The sequence below is a fragment of the Diuraphis noxia genome, unplaced genomic scaffold, assembly GCF_037042655.1.
Source record: "Diuraphis noxia isolate RWA-SAM2 unplaced genomic scaffold, SU_Dnox_SAM2 contig0005, whole genome shotgun sequence".
NCBI classification, from domain to species: Eukaryota; Metazoa; Arthropoda; class Insecta; order Hemiptera; family Aphididae; genus Diuraphis; species Diuraphis noxia.
The window spans coordinates 1740383-1764258 of NW_028301715.1; positions in this window are offsets into that span (position 1 = coordinate 1740383).

Sequence of the window (23876 nt, forward strand, 5' to 3'; positions counted from 1 at the left end):
TTTTTGTATTCACCCAAATGTATTGTAAACACGTGTTTTAGATGTTAAATAATGTGAACTTAACGATAAAAATATAAAAAGTATGATTAGTTTAATAGAAATGACTTAAGACGATATTTAGCGGATTCATCACCTGTATTTCAAAATTTTTTTACGACCTTTTATATTCACCCAAATGTATTGTAAAGACGTGTTTTAGATGTAAAATAATGTGAACTTAACGATAAAAATATAAAAAGTATGATTAGTTCAATACAAATGACTTTAAACGATATTTAGCGGAATTATCACCATTTTTTACCAAATTTTTTCCCAAATTTTTTTTCTATTTTTTGTATTCACCCAAATGTATTGTAAATACGTGTTTTAGATGTAAAATAATGTGAACTTAACGATAAAAATATAAAAAGTATGATTAGTTCAATACAAATGACTTTAAACGATATTTAGCGGAATTATCACAATTTTTTACCAAATTTTTTTCTATTTTTTGTATTCACCCAAATGTATTGTAAACACGTGTTTTAGATGTAAAATAATGTGAACTTAACGTTAAAAATATAAAAAGTATGATTAGTTTAATAGAAATGACTTAAGACGATATTTAGCGGATTCATCACCTGTATTTCAAAATTTTTTTACGACCTTTTATATTCACCCAAATGTATTGTAAAGACGTGTTTTAGATGTAAAATAATGTGAACTTAACGATAAAAATATAAAAAGTATGATTAGTTCAATACAAATGACTTTAAACGATATTTAGCGGAATTATCACCATTTTTTACCCAATTTTTTCCCAAATTTTTTTTCTATTTTATTGTATTCACCCAAATGTATTGTAAACACGTGTTTTAGATGTAAAATAATGTGAACTTAACGTTAAAAATATAAAAAGTATGATTAGTTTAATAGAAATGACTTAAGACGATATTTAGCGGATTCATCACCCGTATTTCAAAATTTTTTTACGACCTTTTATATTCACCCAAATGTATTGTAAAGACGTGTTTTAGATGTAAAATAATGTGAACTTAACGATAAAGATATAAAAAGTATGATTAGTTCAATACAAATGACTTTAAACGATATTTAGCGGAATTATCACCATTTTTTACCAAATTTTTTCCCAAATTTTTTTTCTATTTTTTGTATTCACCCAAATGTATTGTAAATACGTGTTTTAGATGTAAAATAATGTGAACTTAACGATAAAAATATAAAAAGTATGATTAGTTCAATACAAATGACTTTAAATGATATTTAGCGGAATTATCACCATTTTTTACCAAATTTTTTCCCAAATTTTTTTTCTATTTTTTGTATTCACCCAAATGTATTGTAAATACGTGTTTTAGATGTAAAATAATGTGAACTTAACGATAAAAATATAAAAAGTATGATTAGTTCAATACAAATGACTTTAAACGATATTTAGCGGAATTATCACCATTTTTTACCAAATTTTTTTTCTATTTTTTGTATTCACCCAAATGTATTGTAAACACGTGTTTTAGATGTTATATAATGTGAACTTAACGTTAAAAATATAAAAAGTATGATTAGTTTAATAGAAATGACTTAAGACGATATTTAGCGGATTCATCACCTGTATTTCAAAATTTTTTTACGACCTTTTATATTCACCCAAATGTATTGTAAAGACGTGTTTTAGATGTAAAATAATGTGAACTTAACGATAAAAATATAAAAAGTATGATTAGTTCAATACAAATGACTTTAAACGATATTTAGCGGAATTATCACCATTTTTTACCAAATTTTTTTTCTATTTTTTGTATTCACCCAAATGTATTGTAAATACGTGTTTTAGATGTAAAATAATGTGAACTTAACGATAAAAATATAAAAAGTATGATTAGTTCAATACAAATGACTTTAAATGATATTTAGCGGAATTATCACCATTTTTTACCAAATTTTTTCCCAAATTTTTTTTCTATTTTTTGTATTCACCCAAATGTATTGTAAATACGTGTTTTAGATGTAAAATAATGTGAACTTAACGATAAAAATATAAAAAGTATGATTAGTTCAATACAAATGACTTTAAACGATATTTAGCGGAATTATCACCATTTTTTACCAAATTTTTTTTCTATTTTTTGTATTCACCCAAATGTATTGTAAACACGTGTTTTAGATGTTAAATAATGTGAACTTAACGATAAAAATATAAAAAGTATGATTAGTTTAATAGAAATGACTTAAGACGATATTTAGCGGATTCATCACCTGTATTTCAAAATTTTTTTACGACCTTTTATATTCACCCAAATGTATTGTAAAGACGTGTTTTAGATGTAAAATAATGTGAACTTAACGATAAAAATATAAAAAGTATGATTAGTTCAATACAAATGACTTTAAACGATATTTAGCGGAATTATCACCATTTTTTACCAAATTTTTTTTCTATTTTTTGTATTCACCCAAATGTATTGTAAATACGTGTTTTAGATGTAAAATAATGTGAACTTAACGATAAAAATATAAAAAGTATGCTTAGTTCAATACAAATGACTTTAAACGATATTTAGCGGAATTATCACAATTTTTTACCAAATTTTTTTTCTATTTTTTGTATTCACCCAAATGTATTGTAAACACGTGTTTTAGATGTAAAATAATGTGAACTTAACGTTAAAAATATAAAAAGTATGATTAGTTTAATAGAAATGACTTAAGACGATATTTAGCGGATTCATCACCTGTATTTCAAAATTTTTTTACGACCTTTTATATTCACCCAAATGTATTGTAAAGACGTGTTTTAGATGTAAAATAATGTGAACTTAACGATAAAAATATAAAAAGTATGATTAGTTCAATACAAATGACTTTAAACGATATTTAGCGGAATTATCACCATTTTTTACCCAATTTTTTCCCAAATTTTTTTTCTATTTTATTGTATTCACCCAAATGTATTGTAAACACGTGTTTTAGATGTAAAATAATGTGAACTTAACGTTAAAAATATAAAAAGTATGATTAGTTTAATAGAAATGACTTAAGACGATATTTAGCGGATTCATCACCTGTATTTCAAAATTTTTTTACGACCTTTTATATTCACCCAAATGTATTGTAAAGACGTGTTTTAGATGTAAAATAATGTGAACTTAACGATAAAAATATAAAAAGTATGATTAGTTCAATACAAATGACTTTAAACGATATTTAGCGGAATTATCACAATTTTTTACCAAATTTTTTTTCTATTTTTTGTATTCACCCAAATGTATTGTAAACACGTGTTTTAGATGAAAAATAATGTGAACTTAACGTTAAAAATATAAAAAGTATGATTAGTTTAATAGAAATGACTTAAGACGATATTTAGCGGATTCATCACCTGTATTTCAAAATTTTTTTACGACCTTTTATATTCACCCAAATGTATTGTAAAGACGTGTTTTAGATGTAAAATAATGTGAACTTAACGATAAAAATATAAAAAGTATGATTAGTTCAATACAAATGACTTTAAACGATATTTAGCGGAATTATCACCATTTTTTACCCAATTTTTTCCCAAATTTTTTTTTTATTTTATTGTATTCACCCAAATGTATTGTAAACACGTGTTTTAGATGTAAAATAATGTGAACTTAACGTTAAAAATATAAAAAGTATGATTAGTTTAATAGAAATGACTTAAGACGATATTTAGCGGATTCATCACCCGTATTTCAAAATTTTTTTACGACCTTTTATATTCACCCAAATGTATTGTAAAGACGTGTTTTAGATGTAAAATAATGTGAACTTAACGATAAAGATATAAAAAGTATGATTAGTTCAATACAAATGACTTTAAACGATATTTAGCGGAATTATCACCATTTTTTACCAAATTTTTTCCCAAATTTTTTTTCTATTTTTTGTATTCACCCAAATGTATTGTAAATACGTGTTTTAGATGTAAAATAATGTGAACTTAACGATAAAAATATAAAAAGTATTATTAGTTCAATACAAATGACTTTAAACGATATTTAGCGGAATTATCACCATTTTTTACCAAATTTTTTTTCTATTTTTTGTATTCACCCAAATGTATTGTAAACACGTGTTTTAGATGTAAAATAATGTGAACTTAACGTTAAAAATATAAAAAGTATGATTAGTATAATAGAAATGACTTAAGACGATATTTAGCGGATTCATCACCTGTATTTCAAAATTTTTTTACGACCTTTTATATTCACCCAAATGTATTGTAAAGACGTGTTTTAGATGTAAAATAATGTGAACTTAACGATAAAAATATAAAAAGTATGATTAGTTCAATACAAATGACTTTAAACGATATTTAGCGGAATTATCACCATTTTTTACCAAATTTTTTCCCAAATTTTTTTTCTATTTTTTGTATTCACCCAAATGTATTGTAAATACGTGTTTTAGATGTAAAATAATGTGAACTTAACGATAAAAATATAAAAAGTATGATTAGTTCAATACAAATGACTTTAAACGATATTTAGCGGAATTATCACCATTTTTTACCAAATTTTTTTTCTATTTTTTGTATTCACCCAAATGTATTGTAAACACGTGTTTTAGATGTAAAATAATGTGAACTTAACGTTAAAAATATAAAAAGTATGATTAGTTTAATAGAAATGACTTAAGACGATATTTAGCGGATTCATCACCTGTATTTCAAAATTTTTTTACGACCTTTTATATTCACCCAAATGTATTGTAAAGACGTGTTTTAGATGTAAAATAATGTGAACTTAACGATAAAAATATAAAAAGTATGATTAGTTCAATACAAATGACTTTAAACGATATTTAGCGGAATTATCACCATTTTTTACCAAATTTTTTCCCAAATTTTTTTTCTATTTTTTGTATTCACCCAAATGTATTGTAAATACGTGTTTTAGATGTAAAATAATGTGAACTTAACAATAAAAATATAAAAAGTATGATTAGTTCAATACAAATGACTTTAAACGATATTTAGCGGAATTATCACAATTTTTTACCAAATTTTTTTTCTATTTTTTGTATTCACCCAAATGTATTGTAAACACGTGTTTTAGATGAAAAATAATGTGAACTTAACGTTAAAAATATAAAAAGTATGATTAGTTTAATAGAAATGACTTAAGACGATATTTAGCGGATTCATCACCTGTATTTCAAAATTTTTTTACGACCTTTTATATTCACCCAAATGTATTGTAAAGACGTGTTTTAGATGTAAAATAATGTGAACTTAACGATAAAAATATAAAAAGTATGATTAGTTCAATACAAATGACTTTAAACGATATTTAGCGGAATTATCACCATTTTTTACCCGATTTTTTCCCAAATTTTTTTTCTATTTTTTGAATTCACCCAAATGTATTGTAAATACGTGTTTTAGATGTAAAATAATGTGAACTTAACGATAAAAATATAAAAAGTATGATTAGTTCAATACAAATGAATTTAAACGATATTTAGCGGAATTATCACCATTTTTTACCCAATTTTTTCCCAAATTTTTTTTCTATTTTATTGTATTCACCCAAATGTATTGTAAACACGTGTTTTAGATGTAAAATAATGTGAACTTAACGTTAAAAATATAAAAAGTATGATTAGTTTAATAGAAATGACTTAAGACGATATTTAGCGGATTCATCACCTGTATTTCAAAATTTTTTTACGACCTTTTATATTCACCCAAATGTATTGTAAAGACGTGTTTTAGATGTAAAATAATGTGAACTTAACGATAAAAATATAAAAAGTATGATTAGTTCAATACAAATGACTTTAAACGATATTTAGCGGAATTATCACCATTTTTTACCAAATTTTTTCCCAAATTTTTTTTCTATTTTTTGTATTCACCCAAATGTATTGTAAATACGTGTTTTAGATGTAAAATAATGTGAACTTAACGATAAAAATATAAAAAGTATGATTAGTTCAATACAAATGACTTTAAACGATATTTAGCGGAATTATCACAATTTTTTACCAAATTTTTTTTCTATTTTTTGTATTCACCCAAATGTATTGTAAACACGTGTTTTAGATGAAAAATAATGTGAACTTAACGTTAAAAATATAAAAAGTATGATTAGTTTAATAGAAATGACTTAAGACGATATTTAGCGGATTCATCACCTGTATTTCAAAATTTTTTTACGACCTTTTATATTCACCCAAATGTATTGTAAAGACGTGTTTTAGATGTAAAATAATGTGAACTTAACGATAAAAATATAAAAAGTATGATTAGTTCAATACAAATGACTTTAAACGATATTTAGCGGAATTATCACCATTTTTTACCCAATTTTTTCCCAAATTTTTTTTTTATTTTATTGTATTCACCCAAATGTATTGTAAACACGTGTTTTAGATGTAAAATAATGTGAACTTAACGTTAAAAATATAAAAAGTATGATTAGTTTAATAGAAATGACTTAAGACGATATTTAGCGGATTCATCACCCGTATTTCAAAATTTTTTTACGACCTTTTATATTCACCCAAATGTATTGTAAAGACGTGTTTTAGATGTAAAATAATGTGAACTTAACGATAAAGATATAAAAAGTATGATTAGTTCAATACAAATGACTTTAAACGATATTTAGCGGAATTATCACCATTTTTTACCAAATTTTTTCCCAAATTTTTTTTCTATTTTTTGTATTCACCCAAATGTATTGTAAATACGTGTTTTAGATGTAAAATAATGTGAACTTAACGATAAAAATATAAAAAGTATTATTAGTTCAATACAAATGACTTTAAACGTTTTTTAGCGGAATTATCACCATTTTTTACCAAATTTTTTTTCTATTTTTTGTATTCACCCAAATGTATTGTAAACACGTGTTTTAGATGTAAAATAATGTGAACTTAACGTTAAAAATATAAAAAGTATGATTAGTATAATAGAAATGACTTAAGACGATATTTAGCGGATTCATCACCTGTATTTCAAAATTTTTTTACGACCTTTTATATTCACCCAAATGTATTGTAAAGACGTGTTTTAGATGTAAAATAATGTGAACTTAACGATAAAAATATAAAAAGTATGATTAGTTCAATACAAATGACTTTAAACGATATTTAGCGGAATTATCACCATTTTTTACCAAATTTTTTCCCAAATTTTTTTTCTATTTTTTGTATTCACCCAAATGTATTGTAAATACGTGTTTTAGATGTAAAATAATGTGAACTTAACGATAAAAATATAAAAAGTATGATTAGTTCAATACAAATGACTTTAAACGATATTTAGCGGAATTATCACCATTTTTTACCAAATTTTTTTTCTATTTTTTGTATTCACCCAAATGTATTGTAAACACGTGTTTTAGATGTAAAATAATGTGAACTTAACGTTAAAAATATAAAAAGTATGATTAGTTTAATAGAAATGACTTAAGACGATATTTAGCGGATTCATCACCTGTATTTCAAAATTTTTTTACGACCTTTTATATTCACCCAAATGTATTGTAAAGACGTGTTTTAGATGTAAAATAATGTGAACTTAACGATAAAAATATAAAAAGTATGATTAGTTCAATACAAATGACTTTAAACGATATTTAGCGGAATTATCACCATTTTTTACCAAATTTTTTCCCAAATTTTTTTTCTATTTTTTGTATTCACCCAAATGTATTGTAAATACGTGTTTTAGATGTAAAATAATGTGAACTTAACGATAAAAATATAAAAAGTATGATTAGTTCAATACAAATGACTTTAAACGATATTTAGCGGAATTATCACAATTTTTTACCAAATTTTTTTTCTATTTTTTGTATTCACCCAAATGTATTGTAAACACGTGTTTTAGATGAAAAATAATGTGAACTTAACGTTAAAAATATAAAAAGTATGATTAGTTTAATAGAAATGACTTAAGACGATATTTAGCGGATTCATCACCTGTATTTCAAAATTTTTTTACGACCTTTTATATTCACCCAAATGTATTGTAAAGACGTGTTTTAGATGTAAAATAATGTGAACTTAACGATAAAAATATAAAAAGTATGATTAGTTCAATACAAATGACTTTAAACGATATTTAGCGGAATTATCACCATTTTTTACCCGATTTTTTCCCAAATTTTTTTTCTATTTTTTGAATTCACCCAAATGTATTGTAAATACGTGTTTTAGATGTAAAATAATGTGAACTTAACGATAAAAATATAAAAAGTATGATTAGTTCAATACAAATGACTTTAAACGATATTTAGCGGAATTATCACCATTTTTTACCCAATTTTTTCCCAAATTTTTTTTCTATTTTATTGTATTCACCCAAATGTATTGTAAACACGTGTTTTAGATGTAAAATAATGTGAACTTAACGTTAAAAATATAAAAAGTATGATTAGTTTAATAGAAATGACTTAAGACGATATTTAACGGATTCATCACCCGTATTTCAAAATTTTTTTACGACCTTTTATATTCACCCAAATGTATTGTAAAGACGTGTTTTAGATGTAAAATAATGTGAACTTAACGATAAAGATATAAAAAGTATGATTAGTTCAATACAAATGACTTTAAACGATATTTAGCGGAATTATCACCATTTTTTACCAAATTTTTTCCCAAATTTTTTTTCTATTTTTTGTATTCACCCAAATGTATTGTAAATACGTGTTTTAGATGTAAAATAATGTGAACTTAACGATAAAAATATAAAAAGTATTATTAGTTCAATACAAATGACTTTAAACGATATTTAGCGGAATTATCACCATTTTTTACCAAATTTTTTTTCTATTTTTTGTATTCACCCAAATGTATTGTAAACACGTGTTTTAGATGTAAAATAATGTGAACTTAACGTTAAAAATATAAAAAGTATGATTAGTTTAATAGAAATGACTTAAGACGATATTTAGCGGATTCATCACCTGTATTTCAAAATTTTTTTACGACCTTTTATATTCACCCAAAAGTATTGTAAAGACGTGTTTTAGATGTAAAATTATGTGAACTTAACTATAAAAATATAAAAAGTATGATTAGTTCAATACAAATGACTTTAAACGATATTTAGCGGAATTATCACCATTTTTTACCCGATTTTTTCCCAAATTTTTTTTCTATTTTTTGAATTCACCCAAATGTATTGTAAATACGTGTTTTAGATGTAAAATAATGTGAACTTAACGATAAAAACATAAAAAGTATGATTAGTTCAATACAAATGACTTTAAACGATATTTAGCGGAATTATCACCATTTTTTACCCAATTTTTTCCCAAATTTTTTTTCTATTTTTTGTATTCACCCAAATGTATTGTAAATACGTGTTTTAGATGTAAAATAATGTGAACTTAACGTTAAAAATATAAAAAGTATGATTAGTTTAATAGAAATGACTTAAGACGATATTTAGCGGATTCATCACCTGTATTTCAAAATTTTTTTACGACCTTTTATATTCACCCAAATGTATTGTAAAGACGTGTTTTAGATGTAAAATTATGTGAACTTAACGATAAAAATATAAAAAGTATGATTAGTTCAATACAAATGACTTTAAACGATATTTAGCGGAATTATCACCATTTTTTACCAAATTTTTTTTCTATTTTTTGTATTCACCCAAATGTATTGTAAACACGTGTTTTAGATGTAAAATAATGTGAACTTAACGTTAAAAATATAAAAAGTATGATTAGTTTAATAGAAATGACTTAAGACGAGATTTAGCGGATTCATCACCTGTGTTTCGAAATTTTTTTACGACGTTTTATATTCACCCAAATGTATTGTAAAGACGTGTTTTAGACGTAAAATAATGTGAACTTAACGATAAAAATATAAAAAGTATGATTAGTTCAATACAAATGACTTTAAACGATATTTAGCGGAATTATCACCATTTTTTACCAAATTTTTTCCCAAATTTTTTTTCTATTTTTTGTATTCACCCAAATGTATTGTAAATACGTGTTTTAGATGTAAAATAATGTGAACTTAACGATAAAAATATAAAAAGTATGATTAGTTCAATACAAATGACTTTAAACGATATTTAGCGGAATTATCACCATTTTTTACCAAATTTTTTCCCAAATTTTTTTTCTATTTTTTGTATTCACCCAAATGTATTGTAAATACGTGTTTTAGATGTAAAATAATGTGAACTTAACGATAAAAATATAAAAAGTATGATTAGTTCAATACAAATGACTTTAAACGATATTTAGCGGAATTATCACAATTTTTTACCAAATTTTTTTTCTATTTTTTGTATTCACCCAAATGTATTGTAAACACGTGTTTTAGATGAAAAATAATGTGAACTTAACGTTAAAAATATAAAAAGTATGATTAGTTTAATAGAAATGACTTAAGACGATATTTAGCGGATTCATCACCTGTATTTCAAAATTTTTTTACGACCTTTTATATTCACCCAAATGTATTGTAAAGACGTGTTTTAGATGTAAAATAATGTGAACTTAACGATAAAAATATAAAAAGTATGATTAGTTCAATACAAATGACTTTAAACGATATTTAGCGGAATTATCACCATTTTTTACCCAATTTTTTCCCAAATTTTTTTTTTATTTTATTGTATTCACCCAAATGTATTGTAAACACGTGTTTTAGATGTAAAATAATGTGAACTTAACGTTAAAAATATAAAAAGTATGATTAGTTTAATAGAAATGACTTAAGACGATATTTAGCGGATTCATCACCCGTATTTCAAAATTTTTTTACGACCTTTTATATTCACCCAAATGTATTGTAAAGACGTGTTTTAGATGTAAAATAATGTGAACTTAACGATAAAGATATAAAAAGTATGATTAGTTCAATACAAATGACTTTAAACGATATTTAGCGGAATTATCACCATTTTTTACCAAATTTTTTCCCAAATTTTTTTTCTATTTTTTGTATTCACCCAAATGTATTGTAAATACGTGTTTTAGATGTAAAATAATGTGAACTTAACGATAAAAATATAAAAAGTATTATTAGTTCAATACAAATGACTTTAAACGATATTTAGCGGAATTATCACCATTTTTTACCAAATTTTTTTTCTATTTTTTGTATTCACCCAAATGTATTGTAAACACGTGTTTTAGATGTAAAATAATGTGAACTTAACGTTAAAAATATAAAAAGTATGATTAGTATAATAGAAATGACTTAAGACGATATTTAGCGGATTCATCACCTGTATTTCAAAATTTTTTTACGACCTTTTATATTCACCCAAATGTATTGTAAAGACGTGTTTTAGATGTAAAATAATGTGAACTTAACGATAAAAATATAAAAAGTATGATTAGTTCAATACAAATGACTTTAAACGATATTTAGCGGAATTATCACCATTTTTTACCAAATTTTTTCCCAAATTTTTTTTCTATTTTTTGTATTCACCCAAATGTATTGTAAATACGTGTTTTAGATGTAAAATAATGTGAACTTAACGATAAAAATATAAAAAGTATGATTAGTTCAATACAAATGACTTTAAACGATATTTAGCGGAATTATCACCATTTTTTACCAAATTTTTTTTCTATTTTTTGTATTCACCCAAATGTATTGTAAACACGTGTTTTAGATGTAAAATAATGTGAACTTAACGTTAAAAATATAAAAAGTATGATTAGTTTAATAGAAATGACTTAAGACGATATTTAGCGGATTCATCACCTGTATTTCAAAATTTTTTTACGACCTTTTATATTCACCCAAATGTATTGTAAATACGTGTTTTAGATGTAAAATAATGTGAACTTAACGATAAAAATATAAAAAGTATGATTAGTTCAATACAAATGACTTTAAACGATATTTAGCGGAATTATCACAATTTTTTACCAAATTTTTTTTCTATTTTTTGTATTCACCCAAATGTATTGTAAACACGTGTTTTAGATGAAAAATAATGTGAACTTAACGTTAAAAATATAAAAAGTATGATTAGTTTAATAGAAATGACTTAAGACGATATTTAGCGGATTCATCACCTGTATTTCAAAATTTTTTTACGACCTTTTATATTCACCCAAATGTATTGTAAAGACGTGTTTTAGATGTAAAATAATGTGAACTTAACGATAAAAATATAAAAAGTATGATTAGTTCAATACAAATGACTTTAAACGATATTTAGCGGAATTATCACCATTTTTTACCCAATTTTTTCCCAAATTTTTTTTTTATTTTATTGTATTCACCCAAATGTATTGTAAACACGTGTTTTAGATGTAAAATAATGTGAACTTAACGTTAAAAATATAAAAAGTATGATTAGTTTAATAGAAATGACTTAAGACGATATTTAGCGGATTCATCACCCGTATTTCAAAATTTTTTTACGACCTTTTATATTCACCCAAATGTATTGTAAAGACGTGTTTTAGATGTAAAATAATGTGAACTTAACGATAAAGATATAAAAAGTATGATTAGTTCAATACAAATGACTTTAAACGATATTTAGCGGAATTATCACCATTTTTTACCAAATTTTTTCCCAAATTTTTTTTCTATTTTTTGTATTCACCCAAATGTATTGTAAACACGTGTTTTAGATGTAAAATAATGTGAACTTAACGTTAAAAATATAAAAAGTATGATTAGTATAATAGAAATGACTTAAGACGATATTTAGCGGATTCATCACCTGTATTTCAAAATTTTTTTACGACCTTTTATATTCACCCAAATGTATTGTAAAGACGTGTTTTAGATGTAAAATAATGTGAACTTAACGATAAAAATATAAAAAGTATGATTAGTTCAATACAAATGACTTTAAACGATATTTAGCGGAATTATCACCATTTTTTACCAAATTTTTTCCCAAATTTTTTTTCTATTTTTTGTATTCACCCAAATGTATTGTAAATACGTGTTTTAGATGTAAAATAATGTGAACTTAACGATAAAAATATAAAAAGTATGATTAGTTCAATACAAATGACTTTAAACGATATTTAGCGGAATTATCACCATTTTTTACCAAATTTTTTTTCTATTTTTTGTATTCACCCAAATGTATTGTAAACACGTGTTTTAGATGTAAAATAATGTGAACTTAACGTTAAAAATATAAAAAGTATGATTAGTTTAATAGAAATGACTTAAGACGATATTTAGCGGATTCATCACCTGTATTTCAAAATTTTTTTACGACCTTTTATATTCACCCAAATGTATTGTAAAGACGTGTTTTAGATGTAAAATAATGTGAACTTAACGATAAAAATATAAAAAGTATGATTAGTTCAATACAAATGACTTTAAACGATATTTAGCGGAATTATCACCATTTTTTACCAAATTTTTTCCCAAATTTTTTTTCTATTTTTTGTATTCACCCAAATGTATTGTAAATACGTGTTTTAGATGTAAAATAATGTGAACTTAACGATAAAAATATAAAAAGTATGATTAGTTCAATACAAATGACTTTAAACGATATTTAGCGGAATTATCACAATTTTTTACCAAATTTTTTTTCTATTTTTTGTATTCACCCAAATGTATTGTAAACACGTGTTTTAGATGAAAAATAATGTGAACTTAACGTTAAAAATATAAAAAGTATGATTAGTTTAATAGAAATGACTTAAGACGATATTTAGCGGATTCATCACCTGTATTTCAAAATTTTTTTACGACCTTTTATATTCACCCAAATGTATTGTAAACACGTGTTTTAGATGAAAAATAATGTGAACTTAACGTTAAAAATATAAAAAGTATGATTAGTTTAATAGAAATGACTTAAGACGATATTTAGCGGATTCATCACCTGTATTTCAAAATTTTTTTACGACCTTTTATATTCACCCAAATGTATTGTAAAGACGTGTTTTAGATGTAAAATAATGTGAACTTAACGATAAAAATATAAAAAGTATGATTAGTTCAATACAAATGACTTTAAACGATATTTAGCGGAATTATCACCATTTTTTACCCAATTTTTTCCCAAATTTTTTTTTTATTTTATTGTATTCACCCAAATGTATTGTAAACACGTGTTTTAGATGTAAAATAATGTGAACTTAACGTTAAAAATATAAAAAGTATGATTAGTTTAATAGAAATGACTTAAGACGATATTTAGCGGATTCATCACCCGTATTTCAAAATTTTTTTACGACCTTTTATATTCACCCAAATGTATTGTAAAGACGTGTTTTAGATGTAAAATAATGTGAACTTAACGATAAAGATATAAAAAGTATGATTAGTTCAATACAAATGACTTTAAACGATATTTAGCGGAATTATCACCATTTTTTACCAAATTTTTTCCCAAATTTTTTTTCTATTTTTTGTATTCACCCAAATGTATTGTAAATACGTGTTTTAGATGTAAAATAATGTGAACTTAACGATAAAAATATAAAAAGTATTATTAGTTCAATACAAATGACTTTAAACGATATTTAGCGGAATTATCACCATTTTTTACCAAATTTTTTTTCTATTTTTTGTATTCACCCAAATGTATTGTAAACACGTGTTTTAGATGCAAAATAATGTGAACTTAACGTTAAAAATATAAAAAGTATGATTAGTATAATAGAAATGACTTAAGACGATATTTAGCGGATTCATCACCTGTATTTCAAAATTTTTTTACGACCTTTTATATTCACCCAAATGTATTGTAAAGACGTGTTTTAGATGTAAAATAATGTGAACTTAACGATAAAAATATAAAAAGTATGATTAGTTCAATACAAATGACTTTAAACGATATTTAGCGGAATTATCACCATTTTTTACCAAATTTTTTCCCAAATTTTTTTTCTATTTTTTGTATTCACCCAAATGTATTGTAAATACGTGTTTTAGATGTAAAATAATGTGAACTTAACGATAAAAATATAAAAAGTATGATTAGTTCAATACAAATGACTTTAAACGATATTTAGCGGAATTATCACCATTTTTTACCAAATTTTTTTTCTATTTTTTGTATTCACCCAAATGTATTGTAAACACGTGTTTTAGATGAAAAATAATGTGAACTTAACGTTAAAAATATAAAAAGTATGATTAGTTTAATAGAAATGACTTAAGACGATATTTAGCGGATTCATCACCTGTATTTCAAAATTTTTTTACGACCTTTTATATTCACCCAAATGTATTGTAAAGACGTGTTTTAGATGTAAAATTATGTGAACTTAACGATAAAAATATAAAAAGTATGATTAGTTCAATACAAATGACTTTAAACGATATTTAGCGGAATTATCACCATTTTTTACCAAATTTTTTTTCTATTTTTTGTATTCACCCAAATGTATTGTAAACACGTGTTTTAGATGTAAAATAATGTGAACTTAACGTTAAAAATATAAAAAGTATGATTAGTTTAATAGAAATGACTTAAGACGAGATTTAGCGGATTCATCACCTGTGTTTCGAAATTTTTTTACGACGTTTTATATTCACCCAAATGTATTGTAAAGACGTGTTTTAGACGTAAAATAATGTGAACTTAACGATAAAAATATAAAAAGTATGATTAGTTCAATACAAATGACTTTAAACGATATTTAGCGGAATTATCACCATTTTTTACCAAATTTTTTCCCAAATTTTTTTTCTATTTTTTGTATTCACCCAAATGTATTGTAAATACGTGTTTTAGATGTAAAATAATGTGAACTTAACGATAAAAATATAAAAAGTATGATTAGTTCAATACAAATGACTTTAAACGATATTTAGCGGAATTATCACCATTTTTTACCAAATTTTTTTTCAATTTTTTGTATTCACCCAAATGTATTGTAAACTCGTGTTTTAGATGTAAAATAATGTGAACTTAACGTTAAAAATATAAAAAGTATGATTAGTTTAATAGAAATGACTTAAGACGATATTTAGCGGATTCATCACCTGTATTTCAAAATTTTTTTACGACCTTTTATATTCACCCAAATGTATTGTAAAGACGTGTTTTAGATGTAAAATAATGTGAACTTAACGATAAAAATTTAAAAAGTATGATTAGTTCAATACAAATGACTTTAAACGATATTTAGCGGAATTATCACCATTTTTTACCAAATTTTTTCCCAAATTTTTTTTCTATTTTTTGTATTCACCCAAATGTATTGTAAATACGTGTTTTAGATGTAAAATAATGTGAACTTAACGATAAAAATATAAAAAGTATGATTAGTTCAATACAAATGACTTTAAACGATATTTTGCGGAATTATCACCATTTTTTACCAAATTTTTTCCCAAATTTTTTTTCTATTTTTTGTATTCACCCAAATGTATTGTAAATACGTGTTTTAGATGTAAAATAATGTGAACTTAACGATAAAAATATAAAAAGTATGATTAGTTCAATACAAATGACGTTAAACGATATTTAGCGGAATTATCACCATTTTTTACCAAATTTTTTTTCTATTTTTTGTATTCACCCAAATGTATTGTAAACACGTGTTTTAGATGTTAAATAATGTGAACTTAACGTTAAAAATATAAAAAGTATGATTAGTTTAATAGAAATGACTTAAGACGATATTTAGCGGATTCATCACCTGTATTTCAAAATTTTTTTACGACCTTTTATATTCACCCAAATGTATTGTAAAGACGTGTTTTAGATGTAAAATAATGTGAACTTAACGATAAAAATATAAAAAGTATGATTAGTTCATTACAAATGACTTTAAACGATATTTAGCGGAATTATCACCATTTTTTACCAAATTTTTTCCCAAATTTTTTTTCTATTTTTTGTATTCACCCAAATGTATTGTAAATACGTGTTTTAGATGTAAAATAATGTGAACTTAACGATAAAAATATAAAAAGTATGATTAGTTCAATACAAATGACTTTAAACGATATTTAGCGGAATTATCACAATTTTTTACCAAATTTTTTTTCTATTTTTTGTATTCACCCAAATGTATTGTAAACACGTGTTTTAGATGTAAAATAATGTGAACTTAACGTTAAAAATATAAAAAGTATGATTAGTTTAATAGAAATGACTTAAGACGATATTTAGCGGATTCATCACCTGTATTTCAAAATTTTTTTACGACCTTTTATATTCACCCAAATGTATTGTAAAGACGTGTTTTAGATGTAAAATAATGTGAACTTAACGATAAAAATATAAAAAGTATGATTAGTTCAATACAAATGACTTTAAATGATATTTAGCGGAATTATCACCATTTTTTACCAAATTTTTTCCCAAATTTTTTTTCTATTTTTTGTATTCACCCAAATGTATTGTAAATACGTGTTTTAGATGTAAAATAATGTGAACTTAACGATAAAAATATAAAAAGTATGATTAGTTCAATACAAATGACTTTAAACGATATTTAGCGGAATTATCACCATTTTTTACCAAATTTTTTTTCTATTTTTTGTATTCACCCAAATGTATTGTAAACACGTGTTTTAGATGTTAAATAATGTGAACTTAACGTTAAAAATATAAAAAGTATGATTAGTTTAATAGAAATGACTTAAGACGATATTTAGCGGATTCATCACCTGTATTTCAAAATTTTTTTACGACCTTTTATATTCACCCAAATGTATTGTAAATACGTGTTTTAGATGTAAAATAATGTGAACTTAACGATAAAAATATAAAAAGTATGATTAGTTCAATACAAATGACGTTAAACGATATTTAGCGGAATTATCACCATTTTTTACCAAATTTTTTTTCTATTTTTTGTATTCACCCAAATGTATTGTAAACACGTGTTTTAGATGTTAAATAATGTGAACTTAACGTTAAAAATATAAAAAGTATGATTAGTTTAATAGAAATGACTTAAGACGATATTTAGCGGATTCATCACCTGTATTTCAAAATTTTTTTACGACCTTTTATATTCACCCAAATGTATTGTAAAGACGTGTTTTAGATGTAAAATAATGTGAACTTAACGATAAAAATATAAAAAGTATGATTAGTTCATTACAAATGACTTTAAACGATATTTAGCGGAATTATCACCATTTTTTACCAAATTTTTTTTCTATTTTTTGTATTCACCCAAATGTATTGTAAAGACGTGTTTTAGACGTAAAATAATGTGAACTTAACGATAAAAATATAAAAAGTATGATTAGTTCAATACAAATGACTTTAAACGATATTTAGCGGAATTATCACCATTTTTTACCAAATTTTTTCCCAAATTTTTTTTCTATTTTTTGTATTCACCCAAATGTATTGTAAATACGTGTTTTAGATGTAAAATAATGTGAACTTAACGATAAAAATATAAAAAGTATGATTAGTTCAATACAAATGACTTTAAACGATATTTAGCGGAATTATCACCATTTTTTACCAAATTTTTTTTCAATTTTTTGTATTCACCCAAATGTATTGTAAACTCGTGTTTTAGATGTAAAATAATGTGAACTTAACGTTAAAAATATAAAAAGTATGATTAGTTTAATAGAAATGACTTAAGACGATATTTAGCGGATTCATCACCTGTATTTCAAAATTTTTTTACGACCTTTTATATTCACCCAAATGTATTGTAAAGACGTGTTTTAGATGTAAAATAATGTGAACTTAACGATAAAAATTTAAAAAGTATGATTAGTTCAATACAAATGACTTTAAACGATATTTAGCGGAATTATCACCATTTTTTACCCAATTTTTTCCCAAATTTTTTTTCTATTTTTTGTATTCACCCAAATGTATTGTAAATACGTGTTTTAGATGTAAAATAATGTGAACTTAACGATAAAAATATAAAAAGTATGATTAGTTCAATACAAATGACTTTAAACGATATTTAGCGGAATTATCACCATTTTTTACCAAATTTTTTCCCAAATTTTTTTTCTATTTTTTGTATTCACCCAAATGTATTGTAAATACGTGTTTTAGATGTAAAATAATGTGAACTTAACGATAAAAATATAAAAAGTATGATTAGTTCAATACAAATGACGTTAAACGATATTTAGCGGAATTATCACCATTTTTTACCAAATTTTTTTTCTATTTTTTGTATTCACCCAAATGTATTGTAAACACGTGTTTTAGATGTTAAATAATGTGAACTTAACGTTAAAAATATAAAAAGTATGATTAGTTTAATAGAAATGACTTAAGACGATATTTAGCGGATTCATCACCTGTATTTCAAAATTTTTTTACGACCTTTTATATTCACCCAAATGTATTGTAAAGACGTGTTTTAGATGTAAAATAATGTGAAATTAACGATAAAAATATAAAAAGTATGATTAGTTCATTACAAATGACTTTAAACGATATTTAGCGGAATTATCACCATTTTTTACCAAATTTTTTCCCAAATTTTTTTTCTATTTTTTGTATTCACCCAAATGTATTGTAAATACGTGTTTTAGATGTAAAATAATGTGAACTTAACGATAAAAATATAAAAAGTATGATTAGTTCAATACAAATGACTTTAAACGATATTTAGCGGAATTATCACCATTTTTTACCAAATTTTTTTTCTATTTTTTGTATTCACCCAAATGTATTGTAAACACGTGTTTTAGATGTTAAATAATGTGAACTTAACGTTAAAAATATAAAAAGTATGATTAGTTTAATAGAAATGACTTAAGACGATATTTAGCGGATTCATCACCTGTATTTCAAAATTTTTTTACGACCTTTTATATTCACCCAAATGTATTGTAAAGACGTGTTTTAGATGTAAAATAATGTGAACTTAACGATAAAAATATAAAAAGTATGATTAGTTCAATACAAATGACTTTAAACGATATTTAGCGGAATTATCACCATTTTTTACCAAATTTTTTTTCTATTTTTTGTATTCACCCAAATGTATTGTAAATACGTGTTTTAGATGTAAAATAATGTGAACTTAACGATAAAAATATAAAAAGTATGATTAGTTCAATACAAATGACTTTAAATGATATTTAGCGGAATTATCACCATTTTTTACCAAATTTTTTCCCAAATTTTTTTTCTATTTTTTGTATTCACCCAAATGTATTGTAAACACGTGTTTTAGATGTTAAATAATGTGAACTTAACGTTAAAAATATAAAAAGTATGATTAGTTTAATAGAAATGACTTAAGACGATATTTAGCGGATTCATCACCTGTATTTCAAAATTTTTTTACGACCTTTTATATTCACCCAAATGTATTGTAAAGACGTGTTTTAGATGTAAAATAATGTGAACTTAACGATAAAAATATAAAAAGTATGATTAGTTCAATACAAATGACTTTAAACGATATTTAGCGGAATTATCACCATTTTTTACCCAATTTTTTCCCAAATTTTTTTTCTATTTTATTGTATTCACCCAAATGTATTGTAAACACGTGTTTTAGATGTAAAATAATGTGAACTTAACGTTAAAAATATAAAAAGTATGATTAGTTTAATAGAAATGACTTAAGACGATATTTAGCGGATTCATCACCTGTATTTCAAAATTTTTTTACGACCTTTTATATTCACCCAAATGTATTGTAAAGACGTGTTTTAGATTTAAAATAATGTGAACTTAACGATAAAAATATAAAAAGTATGATTAGTTCAATACAAATGACTTTAAACGATATTTAGCGGAATTATCACCATTTTTTACCAAATTTTTTCCCAAATTTTTTTTCTATTTTTTGTATTCACCCAAATGTATTGTAAATACGTGTTTTAGATGTAAAATAATGTGAACTTAACGATAAAAATATAAAAAGTATGATTAGTTCAATACAAATGACTTTAAACGATATTTAGCGGAATTATCACAATTTTTTACCAAATTTTTTTTCTATTTTTTGTATTCACCTAAATGTATTGTAAACACGTGTTTTAGATGAAAAATAATGTGAACTTAACGTTAAAAATATAAAAAGTATGATTAGTTTAATAGAAATGACTTAAGACGATATTTAGCGGATTCATCACCTGTATTTCAAAATTTTTTTACGACCTTTTATATTCACCCAAATGTATTGTAAAGACGTGTTTTAGATGTAAAATAATGTGAACTTAACGATAAAAATATAAAAAGTATGATTAGTTCAATACAAATGACTTTAAACGATATTTAGCGGAATTATCACCATTTTTTACCCAATTTTTTCCCAAATTTTTTTTCTATTTTATTGTATTCACCCAAATGTATTGTAAACACGTGTTTTAGATGTAAAATAATGTGAACTTAACGTTAAAAATATAAAAAGTATGATTAGTTTAATAGAAATGACTTAAGACGATATTTAGCGGATTCATCACCCGTATTTCAAAATTTTTTTACGACCTTTTATATTCACCCAAATGTATTGTAAAGACGTGTTTTAGATGTAAAATAATGTGAACTTAACGATAAAGATATAAAAAGTATGATTAGTTCAATACAAATGACTTTAAACGATATTTAGCGGAATTATCACCATTTTTTACCCAATTTTTTCCCAAATTTTTTTTCTATTTTTTGTATTCACCCAAATGTATTGTAAATACGTGTTTTAGATGTAAAATAATGTGAACTTAACGATAAAAATATAAAAAGTATGATTAGTTCAATACAAATGACTTTAAACGATATTTAGCGGAATTATCACCATTTTTTACCAAATTTTTTCCCAAATTTTTTTTCTATTTTTTGTATTCACCCAAATGTATTGTAAATACGTGTTTTAGATGTAAAATAATGTGAACTTAACGATAAAAATATAAAAAGTATGATTAGTTCAATACAAATGACGTTAAACGATATTTAGCGGAATTATCACAATTTTTTACCAAATTTTTTTTCTATTTTTTGTATTCACCCAAATGTATTGTAAACACGTGTTTTAGATGTTAAATAATGTGAACTTAACGTTAAAAATATAAAAAGTATGATTAGTTTAATAGAAATGACTTAAGACGATATTTAGCGGATTCATCACCTGTATTTCAAAATTTTTTTACGACCTTTTATATTCACCCAAATGTATTGTAAAGACGTGTTTTAGATGTAAAATAATGTGAAATTAACGATAAAAATATAAAAAGTATGATTAGTTCATTACAAATGACTTTAAACGATATTTAGCGGAATTATCACCATTTTTTACCAAATTTTTTCCCAAATTTTTTTTCTATTTTTTGTATTCACCCAAATGTATTGTAAATACGTGTTTTAGATGTAAAATAATGTGAACTTAACGATAAAAATATAAAAAGTATGATTAGTTCAATACAAATGACTTTAAACGATATTTAGCGGAATTATCACAATTTTTTACCAAATTTTTTTTCTATTTTTTGTATTCACCCAAATGTATTGTAAACACGTGTTTTAGATGTAAAATAATGTGAACTTAACGTTAAAAATATAAAAAGTATGATTAGTTTAATAGAAATGACTTAAGACGATATTTAGCGGATTCATCACCTGTATTTCAAAATTTTTTTACGACCTTTTATATTCACCCAAATGTATTGTAAAGACGTGTTTTAGATGTAAAATAATGTGAACTTAACGATAAAAATATAAAAAGTATGATTAGTTCAATACAAATGACTTTAAATGATATTTAGCGGAATTATCACCATTTTTTACCAAATTTTTTCCCAAATTTTTTTTCTATTTTTTGTATTCACCCAAATGTATTGTAAATACGTGTTTTAGATGTAAAATAATGTGAACTTAACGATAAAAATATAAAAAGTATGATTAGTTCAATACAAATGACTTTAAACGATATTTAGCGGAATTATCACCATTTTTTACCAAATTTTTTTTCTATTTTTTGTATTCACCCAAATGTATTGTAAACACGTGTTTTAGATGTTAAATAATGTGAACTTAACGTTAAAAATATAAAAAGTATGATTAGTTTAATAGAAATGACTTAAGACGATATTTAGCGGATTCATCACCTGTATTTCAAAATTTTTTTACGACCTTTTATATTCACCCAAATGTATTGTAAAGACGTGTTTTAGATGTAAAATAATGTGAACTTAACGATAAAAATATAAAAAGTATGATTAGTTCAATACAAATGACTTTAAACGATATTTAGCGGAATTATCACCATTTTTTACCAAATTTTTTTTCTATTTTTTGTATTCACCCAAATGTATTGTAAATACGTGTTTTAGATGTAAAATAATGTGAACTTAACGATAAAAATATAAAAAGTATGATTAGTTCAATACAAATGACTTTAAATGATATTTAGCGGAATTATCACCATTTTTTACCAAATTTTTTCCCAAATTTTTTTTCTATTTTTTGTATTCACCCAAATGTATTGTAAATACGTGTTTTAGATGTAAAATAATGTGAACTTAACGATAAAAATATAAAAAGTATGATTAGTTCAATACAAATGACTTTAAACGATATTTAGCGGAATTATCACCATTTTTTACCAAATTTTTTTTCTATTTTTTGTATTCACCCAAATGTATTGTAAACACGTGTTTTAGATGTTAAATAATGTGAACTTAACGTTAAAAATATAAAAAGTATGATTAGTTTAATAGAAATGACTTAAGACGATATTTAGCGGATTCATCACCTGTATTTCAAAATTTTTTTACGACCTTTTATATTCACCCAAATGTATTGTAAAGACGTGTTTTAGATGTAAAATAATGTGAACTTAACGATAAAAATATAAAAAGTATGATTAGTTCAATACAAATGACTTTAAACGATATTTAGCGGAATTATCACCATTTTTTACCAAATTTTTTTTCTATTTTTTGTATTCACCCAAATGTATTGTAAATACGTGTTTTAGATGTAAAATAATGTGAACTTAACGATAAAAATATAAAAA